Below are 10,461 nucleotides of genomic sequence, written 5' to 3'. Positions count from 1 at the left end.
CTTTGAAATCTGTGTCACTTACATTGTTTCCTTCCGATCTCTTTGTTCGGTTTCATTATGTTTAATTGTACCATTTTTTAAAATAAAAAGTAATTAGAGTACAATTTAATCTGGCCTATACTCAGAGACTGTATAAAACATGTTGGAGGGAGTGAACGTGAAACTTCACACGAGATGGAAACACATTCACTGCTTTGGACTCTTTTCTTTGGTCTCCATTGAGCTTTGTTTTTCCTAAACAAATATTCTGAGGAATCTCAGCATAAAATCAACTGTTCATTTGCAAAGAGTTTCCAATTGTGCCATATTCAATGAAATATTTTTTTAATCATGTGGAAGGTGTGGAACTTTTAGGAAATTTGCAAAATATTATTTGTGAGTGTCTAGAACCACAAGGCCTCTGAAAGACCTGGCTTTAGTCTGTATTTGTGATTTCACATAAGGGTTTACAGGTTCATGTGCTTACGGGGGTGGCCAAGGACTGGGGAAAGTCAAGTCAAGCCACTGGAGCCCAAAGAAATGGTCACTCCAATCCTCTTCTACTAAGATTAGTGCACTCGTTGGCCTTTCTCTCGTTAGCAAATTTTGGCAAATCATTTAGAAAATATTCAGTTTTTGAGGTGGCTAAACGAAACATGACTATGGGCGTCGTATGGAGTATGGTACCTTGTTTATGACTCCTGGGTTCTAGAAGCCTTAGGGATATCACATCACTTGGAAGAGTCACTAAGGTGTTACAGACAAGCCCAAACCAATGAGAGTCAGAGGAGAGAGCTTGTCTCACATGGAAGGAATATTCTACACTGAAGAAGACCTTCAGTCAACTCTTCAGTGACAGCTGGCAGGCAAGGTTCCTCTTGAGTTTATATCCCTGCTTTTTTGCTTCCCATAGGATCCAACGGTTAAGTGGCTGTGGCCAGGATCCCAAGGAAGCAGGGGTTCAAAAGTCAACCCAATTCTGGCTGTCAGTTGTGGCAGTGATGCCGAATAGTGCAATCAGGTTGTTTGAATAGATGCAGTTTTCTTTTCCTCCGCATTTTTCAGTCTATTTGGTGATCACCTATTAGTTTCATAGCTTTTAGTCCTGGAGACAGGAAAACTGTACATCAAAGTGAAAGATTTCTCTTGGAATCTTGCCAAAGACTCTGGAAATAAAAGATCTAGTGATTATAGGAATCATCTATCCCAATTCTTTCAGTTTAACAGATAAGGATACTAAGACTGATGAGTTTAAACCATCATTTTGCTGCCAGGAAAAATTTTCAGTTATTTCACAAGAATTTTCCAAAGTTGTGATGTCCTGAGTTGGAAAATTTCATGTTCTTTTTGCTATTTGTTTTGGAATAGTAGAATCTTCAGTCTTTCAAGTCAAACCCTGGAAACACTTATAGCTGGAGAAAATTATTATATTATTCAGAGGGCATTGACACTTTTCTTTTTTTTTTTTTATTTAAGAGGAAAAAGAGAAAAACACAAAACAAAACAAAGCATTGTAAGGTTACATATAATACAGAACTACAAAGAAAAAAAAAACATAACAGTAAGAAATCACCTGTTAATAGATTACATATTATCGTCTTGGAAATAGTTGCTCAAATCACAGTATCAAAGAATACAAAGTAGACATTCAAACGGAGAAACTGCAAACAGCTGTGTTCAATGATCCAAAAACATTAATATAGTCAGCTATTCAACACCCCTACACACACTTGCTGTTATATCCGTTAGAGCTCTTTTTTTTTCCCTTCCTCTCTTTTTACAACAAAATTTACACATTTTGGATTTTATTACTCCTTAGTTCTTATTACTTTTTTTGGGGGGGGAGAATAAAGTCAAATATGGCAGAACAAAGCTGTCAGTCAAAACCAAGGATAGACATAGCACCTGATGTAAAACAGAGTACACGGTTATTAACAATGGTTATCAACGTTGTCTCTTGTTTCCTTAAAAAGATTTGTCTATCTCATTAGATATTATAAAGTTGGACAAAACAGTAGAGAACAAGACCAATAAAACTTAGACATTGTAAACATTACAGGACTTCCAAAGGAGACAATAGTCAAACCAGAATGGGCATCTTAGTGAATCTTATTGCCTTCAAAGTAGTTGCCTATACCCTCAGACTTGATACTATCACACAGAATGGAACAGAGTCTAATCAGTCAAAACAAGATCGTGGGAGTATTACAGGATTTCAAAACAAGTTAATAGGAAATCGAAAAAAGTTACTATTATATATCCTAATTATTAAAATTTTTCCCTTAATTAAAATAAACATAAGAAATAACTAAATAATTTTTTTAAAGAATAATAGTTACCACAGTGTCTGTCTTTTTCCTTGGAGTATTTGGATAAAACTTCATATACTATAGCTTCAAATATTTCCATATCAAGAAGCCCAGAATAAAGCCTTTCTAATTAATAAGTGAAAATATTATAAGGCTTCAAGGCCACATAATGGGGAATCATGATTGCCACATATTTTCATATATTTGAATCATTACTTACATTAGGGAAACTATTCGGTATTCATACATGCAAGATTGATTTATTTCGCTTATGAGTATGGTCTCAAGCTGCGCCCATTTATTGATAAATATCTCAATGTGATCCTTCTTTATAGCTGAATAATACTCCATTGTATAGAAATACCACAACTTTTTTATCCATTCCTCAGTTGATGGACACTTGGGTTGTTTCCAAGATCTGGCGATTACAAATTGTGCAGCTATAAACATAGGTGCACATAAATCACTGTGGTATGATGCTTTCAGTTCTTCTGGGAATATGCCTAGAAGTGGAATACCTGGAATAAATGGGATTTCCAGTCCCAACTTTTTGAGAAACCTCCAGACAGACCTCCACAAAGGCTGTACCAGTCTACACTCCCACCAACAGTGCAGGAGAGTTCCTTTTTCCCCACAGCCTCTCCAGCATTTGTTGTTGTTGGTTTTCTTGATCCTGGCCATTCTTTCAGGAGTGAGATGGTATCTCAGTGTGGTTTTAATTTGCATTTCTCTAATGACCAATGATGATGAGCATTTTTTCATGTATTTATTTGCCATTTGCATTTCTTCATCTGAGAATTGCGTATTCATCTCAGATGCCCATTTTTGGATTGGATCTTTGAATTTTGGAGGTCTGAGATTTTTTAATTCTTTGTACGTTTTAGACAAGAGTCCCTTGTCTGAGAGAGAGTTCACTAAAATCTTTTCCCAGTTTGTGGGTTTTCTTTTCACTATGCTGGAGATTTCTTTTGACATGCAGAAACTTTTTAATAAGAAGTGGTCCCAGTTATTGATTCTGGGAAGTATTTCCCGTGCGGTTTGAGTCCTGTTCATGAATTCTCTACTCCTATGTCTCCAAGGTTTCTACCCAATTTGTCTTCCAATAGATTTAGTGTTTCTGTTTTAATATTCAGATCTTTGACCCATTTAGATTTTAATTTAGTACATGGTGATAGACATGGGTCAAGCTTTAGTTTTCGGCAAATGGAGAGCCAGTTTTTCCAGCACCATTTATTAAAGAGACTGTCGTTCTTCCAGTGAACCTGCTTGGCTCCTTTATCAAAGATAAGGTGGTTGAGTGTGCTTGTAGTTGTGGTTGTATCTTCTAATCTATTCCATTGATCTTCGCCTCTGTTTTGATTCCAATACCATGTTGATTTTACTACTGTTGCTTTGTAGTATAATTTCAAGTCAGGGATTGTGATGCCTCCTGCTTTGCCTTTGCTGCTTAGAATTGCCTTTGCAATTCTAGGTCTCTTCTGGTTCCAGATGAAATTTAGGAGTGATTTCTCTAGATCTATAAGGTATGTTGATGGTATTTCTATTGGGATTGCATTGAATCTGTATAAGAGTTTTGGGAGAATGGCCATCTTCACAACGTTTGTTCTTCCTATCCATGAGCAAGGGATGTCTTTCCATTTTCTGAGATCATCTTCAATTTCCTTTTTCAGTGTATTATAGTTTTCACTGTATAAGTCTTTCACTTCTTTCGTAAGAGTAATTCCTAAATATTTCATTTTTTTGCTTGCTATTGTGAATAGTCCCGTTTCTCTTATTTCCCTCTCTGTGATTTTGTTGTTTGAGTATAGGAATGCTATTGATTTCTGAGTATTGATTTTGTATCCAGCCACATTACTGAATTTATTTATTGTATCTAAGAGTCTTTCAATGGAGCTTAGGGGGTCTTCTATCTAGAGTATCATGTCGTCTGCAAATAATGACAACTTAACTTCTTCTTTTCCTATCTTTACCCCTTTTATTTCTCTTTCTTGCCTAATTGCTCTGGCTAGTACTTCCAGTACTATATTAAATAGGAGTGGTGATAACGGACATCCTTGTCTTGTGCCTGATTTTAAAGTAAAGGTTTTCAATTTTTGGCCATTTAGTATGATGCTGGCTGTTGGTTTGTCATAAATGGCCTTTATTATATTGAGGTAAAGACCATCTATTCCTATTTTCTGTAGAGTTTTTATCATGAATAAGTGTTGGACCTTATCGAAGGCTTTTTCTGCATCTATAGAAATGATCATGTGATTCTTATTTTTGGCTTTATTGATATGGTGGATTACATTTATTGATTTGCGTATGTTGAACCATCCTTGCATTCCTGAGATGAATCCCACTTGGTCATGGTGTATAATCTTCTTGATGATTTGCTGGATCCTATTTGCCAATATTTTATTGAGGATTTTTGCATCTGTGTTCATTAGGGAGATCGGTCTATAGTTCTCTTTTTTAGTTGGGTCTTTCTCAGGTTTTGGTACTAGAGTAATATTTGCTTCCAGGAATGACTTAGGAAGGATTGCTTCCCTTTCAATTTCATTGAATAGTTTGAGGAGTGTCGGCATTAGGTCTTCTTTGTATTTCTTGTAGAATTCTGCAGTGAATCCATCTGGGCCTGGGCTCTTCTTGGTGGGTAAGGACTTAATTACATTTTCAATTTCAGTAACAGAGATTGGGTTATTCAACAGTTTTACATCCTCTTGATCTAGCTTTGGCACTTCATATGCTTCTAAGAATCTGTCTATTTCTTCTGTGTTATCAAACTTTTGAGAGTAGAGGTTTTCAAAATAGGTGTTGATCTTCTGTATTTCTATTGGGTCTGTAGTGATTTCTCCTTTTTCATTTCTTATTGCATGGATTTGAGCTTTTTCTTCCCTTTTTTAAATAAGGTTGGCTAGGGGCTTATCGATTTTGTTTATTCTTTCAAAGAACCAACTCTTTGATTTGTTGATTCTTTGGATTGTTTTCTTAGTCTCTATTGCATTGATTTCTGCTCTGATTTTTATAATTTCCTCTCTTCTTTTGGCTTTGGGCTTGACTTGCTCTTCTTTTTTTAGCTGTTTGAGGTGTAGCATCAAGTTATTTATTTGTATTCGTTCTGTTTTCCTGATGTGGGAACTCAGTGCAATAAATTTTCCTCTCAGGACGGCTTTCATTGCATCCCACAGGTTCCGATAAGTTGTATCTGTATTTTCATTTTCTTTTAGGTATTGTTTGATTTCTTCTTTAATTTCTTCTGTGACCCGCTGATTACTCAAGAGTGTGTTATTCAGTTTCTATGTGTTTGTGGGATTTTTGCAGTATCTTTTATCATTAATTTCTAATTTCAGAGCGCTATGATCCGATAACATGCAAGGGATGATTTCAGCTCTTTTGCACTTGTTTAAATATGTTCTGTGAGCTAATATATGGTCTATTTTAGAAAATGATCCATGTACTGCTGAGAAGAATGTGTATTCTGATGTTGTTGGGTGGAACATTCTGTATATGTCTATCAGACCCATTTGTTCACAGGTGTGATTCAGTTCTGTTATTTCTTTGCTCATTTTCTGTCTGGTTGATCTGTCCCTTGGTGTCAGTGGCGTATTAAGGTCTCCTGTTACAATTGTGTTACTGATAATTTGAGTTTTCATTTCTGTTAATAAATGTTTTATATAACTGGGTGCTCTGGAGTTTGGTGCATATATATTTAAGATAGTTATCTCTTCCTCTTGGAGTTTTCCCCTTACGAGTATGTAGTGACCTTCTTTGTCCTTTATGGTCATTGTTGGTTTAAAGTTCACGTTGTCTGCAAACAGAATGGCTACGCCTGCCTTTTTTTGGATTCCTGCTGCATGAAGAATTGTTTTCCATCCTTTGACTTTCAGTCTGTGAGTATCCTTCTGGGTTAGATGGGTTTCCTGTAAACAGCATATGGTTGGATTTTGTTTCTTGATCCATTCTGCTAGTCTGTTTCTTTTTATTGGTGCATTGAGACCATTTACATTAATGGTTATTACTGTTAAATGCTGGTTAATTGTAGGAATGTTATCTCTCTGCTGTTGCATCTTTATCTTTCTGTTCTGTTTAATTATTTGCTTTGCTTAGTGGTTTTTTCCTTTGTATATCTAAACTGTCTTTCAATATTTTTTGCAGGGTCTGTTTGGTGTTCATGAAGTACTTCAGCTGTTCTTTGTCATGGAAGTATCGTATTGCACCATCTATTTTGAATGATAGTTTTTCAGGATATATCAGTCTTGGTTGGAAATCATTTTGCTTTAGGATCTGGAATATTTCACTCCATGCTCTTCTTGACTTTATCGTTTGTGCTGAGAAGTCTGCTGTGATTCTGATAGGTTTTCCTTTATAAGTGATCTGTCTTTTCTCTCTGACAGCTTTTAATAATCTATTCTTATGTTGGATTTCTGGGATGGTGAATATTATATGTCTGGGTGTAGTTTTATTTTGGTTATGAGTGTTTGCAGTTCTATATGCTTCACTGATTCTGATGTCAGTTTCTGATCTCATGCTTGGGAAATTTTCAGCTATTACTTCTCTAAATATCCTCTTGACATCCTTTATGTTGTCTCCCTCTCTTTCATTAATCCCTATCATTCTTATGTTATTCTTCTTTGCATCGTCTTGCAGTTGTTGAATTGTTGTTTCCTGATTCCTTGTTATTTTCAAAAGATCTTTCCTTTCCTGTTCACTAGCTGCAATCATGTCTTCAAGGTCTGAAATTCTATCTTCACTTTCATTAAGGCGGTTTTTACAACTTTGAGTGGAGTTTTTTATTTCCTGTATATCTCTGTGCATCTGCATTATGTATTCTGTTTGTTTCTTATATTGCTCGTCTAGGGATTCTATCTTTTTGTTTAGTTCCTCCAATTTTTTATCTGTGTTTTCTTTAGATATATTTAGAATCTCTTTCATTTCTTTTATCATTTCTTATTTTATCTGGGAGATTATTTCGAGTTTGAATTTCTTTAAAGCTTCCTGGAGTTGCTTGTCAACTTCAGTAGCTATTATGTCCGATATATGAGGTGGATGGGATATATTTTCTTCTATATACATCGCTCCTAGGGTTTCCTGAGATGGGCTGGAGGTTTGAGGTTGTAATTTGGTCTTTTGTTTTGTCATTTTCTATATTTCTGTGTTTCAAGTTTTATTTGAAAGCTTCCTCTGGATCTGTTGAAAATCCCCTTCTATGTTTGGAGCTACTGAGACTCTGACACCGCGCTACCCCAAGCCATTGGGCCTACAGAACCAGTGGCCCTCCTCTGCCTGCTCAGAACTCCGCAGTTCCAGACAAGCTGGGCCTCAGGGACACTGGGTGCCCACCTGCCCCTTGGAAGCTCCACAGCTCTTCAATCGCAGCCGGGTTAGGGTGCTCACCACAGGCCGCAGTGCTTCAGGGGCCTGTGATCCCTCCCTGCTTGCAGAGATATCCACAGTCCTCCAGACAAAGGAAGGGACTTCTGCAGGCACTCCAGATCCACCGAGCTCCTCCTCTGCAGGCAGATGGCTAGGCGTGGCTGGGCTCGTGGGTTAGTGTAGGCCTGCCCATCCGTCGGAGCTCAGCAGAGCTCCAAGTATAGCCGGGAGGGATGGGGAGGTGGCTGTAGTGGCCTCTAACCCACTGCTCCACTTCACTGCACCCAGAAGCCTGGGGGGTCCGGAACAGTCTGAGATTTGGGCAGACTGTGCTGGGCACTCACCACAGGCTGAGGTGCCTCAGGAACCTGGGATCCCTCCCTGCTTGCAGAAATATTCAGTCTTTCAGACAAAGGAAGGGGCTCTGCAGGCACTCCGGATCCGCCCAGCTCCTCCTCTGCACCCAGATGGCTAGGCGCGGCTGGGCTTGGGGGTTAGTGTAGACCCACCCATCGGTCAGGAGCTCAGCAGACTTCCAAGTGTAGCTGGGAGGGATGGGGAGGTGGCTGTAGTGGCCTCTAACCCACTGCTCCACTTCACTGCACCCAGAAGCCTGGGGGGTCCGGAACAGTCTGAGATTTGGGCAGACTGTGCTGGGCACTCACCACAGGCTGACGTGCCTCAGGAACCTGCGATCCCTTCCTGCTTGCAGAAATCCATTGACACTTTTCAAGTTTACAATTGATATAGCAAACTTGATCTTAGCTGAAGAGAGAAGGCAGAGACTTTTACTACTGGAAGGACTTAACAAGTCTGTTTGTCCATTCTAGAACAATCTTTCCTACCCTCAATATCATCAAATTTCTATGCATTCAGTCTTCTATCTTAGGATACTGGGTGCTTTCAATTGCTCTGGGCCACAGCCAAGGCTCAGTTGACTTGTAGAGCAATTCAGATACTACTGAGCATATTTGGGAGGTTTTAAGTGATGTAATTCTTGCTGGAGCATCCACAGCCTTAGGAATAGGTGCTGAACACTGTATTTCAAAGGCTCATAAAGGGCAGCTGGTGCCCAAAGGCAATGTCATGGACACCCCTCATGGGTTCAGCTCCTGCTCCTCCAAATAACTTCTTCTATCCTCGGGGGGGGTATTCTGAGGAGCCTTCTGACAGAGATCTGCTGCTAGCTACCTGTTCCTTTTAGCCTTGTCATCATCCTCCATCTCTTCCTGGTGTATTCTTTCATAGCATAGTCAGTTTTTCATCCCTAAGTCTGCTGTTGATCATAAACCTTTTCATTTTGCTGCTCAAAATGCCCAGGACCTTGAAGAGACTTTTTTGTTTTAAGAACTGTTGGCTTTTCTGAGGGTTTCAGAAGTACATTCTGAAATTCAAGAAAATGGCACTGGTTCTTTGCTCTTGCCCTTTTAGATGTTGTGTTAAGGTGAGTCAATCATTCTTTCCTTAAAATGGAGACAATCTTCAGGGAGCACTCATGACTGAGAAAAGCAGCAAGAAGAAGAATGTATTCAAAAACCAGTAGGGTCTGAGGTAGCACATTGTCTCTGTGAGGTTTTAGAAATGGTTCCAATAATTTGCAATCTCGTATGTCCTTGGAGGAATCTTCTCTGTGTCTTTAATTTAGAAATGAGAAGATAGAGTTTGAGTAATTACAATCTTCCTACTGGGAAAATAATCCTGTGATGACCTCATTATTATATTATTACTTTTAAACTTCTGCTCTCAGTTCTCCAGGTGTAGATGTTTTCTCTACTTAACAGTCCATTTCTGATTAAAAGTTTTTGGTGGCAGGAAATGGGTGCTTGTTTGTTATGCATTTATCAAGTCCAAAGGGAATTTTGAAGTTCTTTCAGGATGGTGAATTTTCCCATTCTGTTATTTTTGAAACTAACAGGGAATTCACAAAAAGAGTTGGCCCCTAACTTTCCTAGGGGTTTTCCGGCTTCCCAGGCTCACTGACCATCAGCTGAGCATCAGCTTCTACCTCAGTTATGCCTGAGCCTCAGGCCACCTCTGTTCTCCATCTCATGCCACTCATTTGCCTTGTATATGGGGTCCTTTCATGCTCTGTGCTTAACTTGAAGCTGCTAATGTGTCAGCCTGATGCATATCTGGAGTCCTAGTGTTCTCCCTCTCTTTTTGCTTTATTATTTGTGGAGGTGGGATTTTTCTTCTTTCTAATAGTCTTGATCATGAAGGACAAATTGCTGGAAAACTCTAATACTTTTTGTTGCCAGAAACTAAAAACTCTAATACTTTTTGTTGAAGAAACTGTGGGAAATTTCTTTTGATTTCAATTATTCTTTTATGAGAATACGAGTAAGGATCTAGAGGGAAGGCTTTACATTTTAGGATATCTATCCTGAGTCCGCCCTTGATAACTGTGTGATCTTGGGAGGTGTAGTCCGTATCCTCAGGGATTCCTTTCCTTTTGCAGAACATGGCCACAGTGGACATAATTTGCCACCCATACAGCATCTACTCATGAACTCTTTTTTTCCTACACGAACTTCACCTTTGCTTAGGTCTCTGTCCTTCCTTCATGGAGCTATGCTCTTCAGGTAAAGAGGCCTTGTGTCTCTCGCTTCAAGAGCAAGCATGTTTCACAGTTATATCCATGGAGGAGTGGAAAGTCTGCTAGTGAGCAAATCCTGGCCCTAGAGAGCGGCAGGAGGAGTTCTTTCCCATCTAGGTGTTGAGCGTGGCGAGTTGAAAGAACTGCAGTGATCTTATTGCATTCTGAGGATCCCACCAACACTGAAGCTGGAAGAATTTGAAAACAAATTGAAATGTAGGT

The sequence above is a fragment of the Cavia porcellus genome, unplaced genomic scaffold, assembly GCF_034190915.1.
Source record: "Cavia porcellus strain 051 isolate PalLab524CR breed Dunkin Hartley unplaced genomic scaffold, mCavPor4.1 scaffold_10, whole genome shotgun sequence".
Taxonomy (NCBI): domain Eukaryota; kingdom Metazoa; phylum Chordata; class Mammalia; order Rodentia; family Caviidae; genus Cavia; species Cavia porcellus.
The sequence above is the reverse complement of the archived record's forward strand: the minus strand, read 5'-3'. Positions refer to the sequence as shown.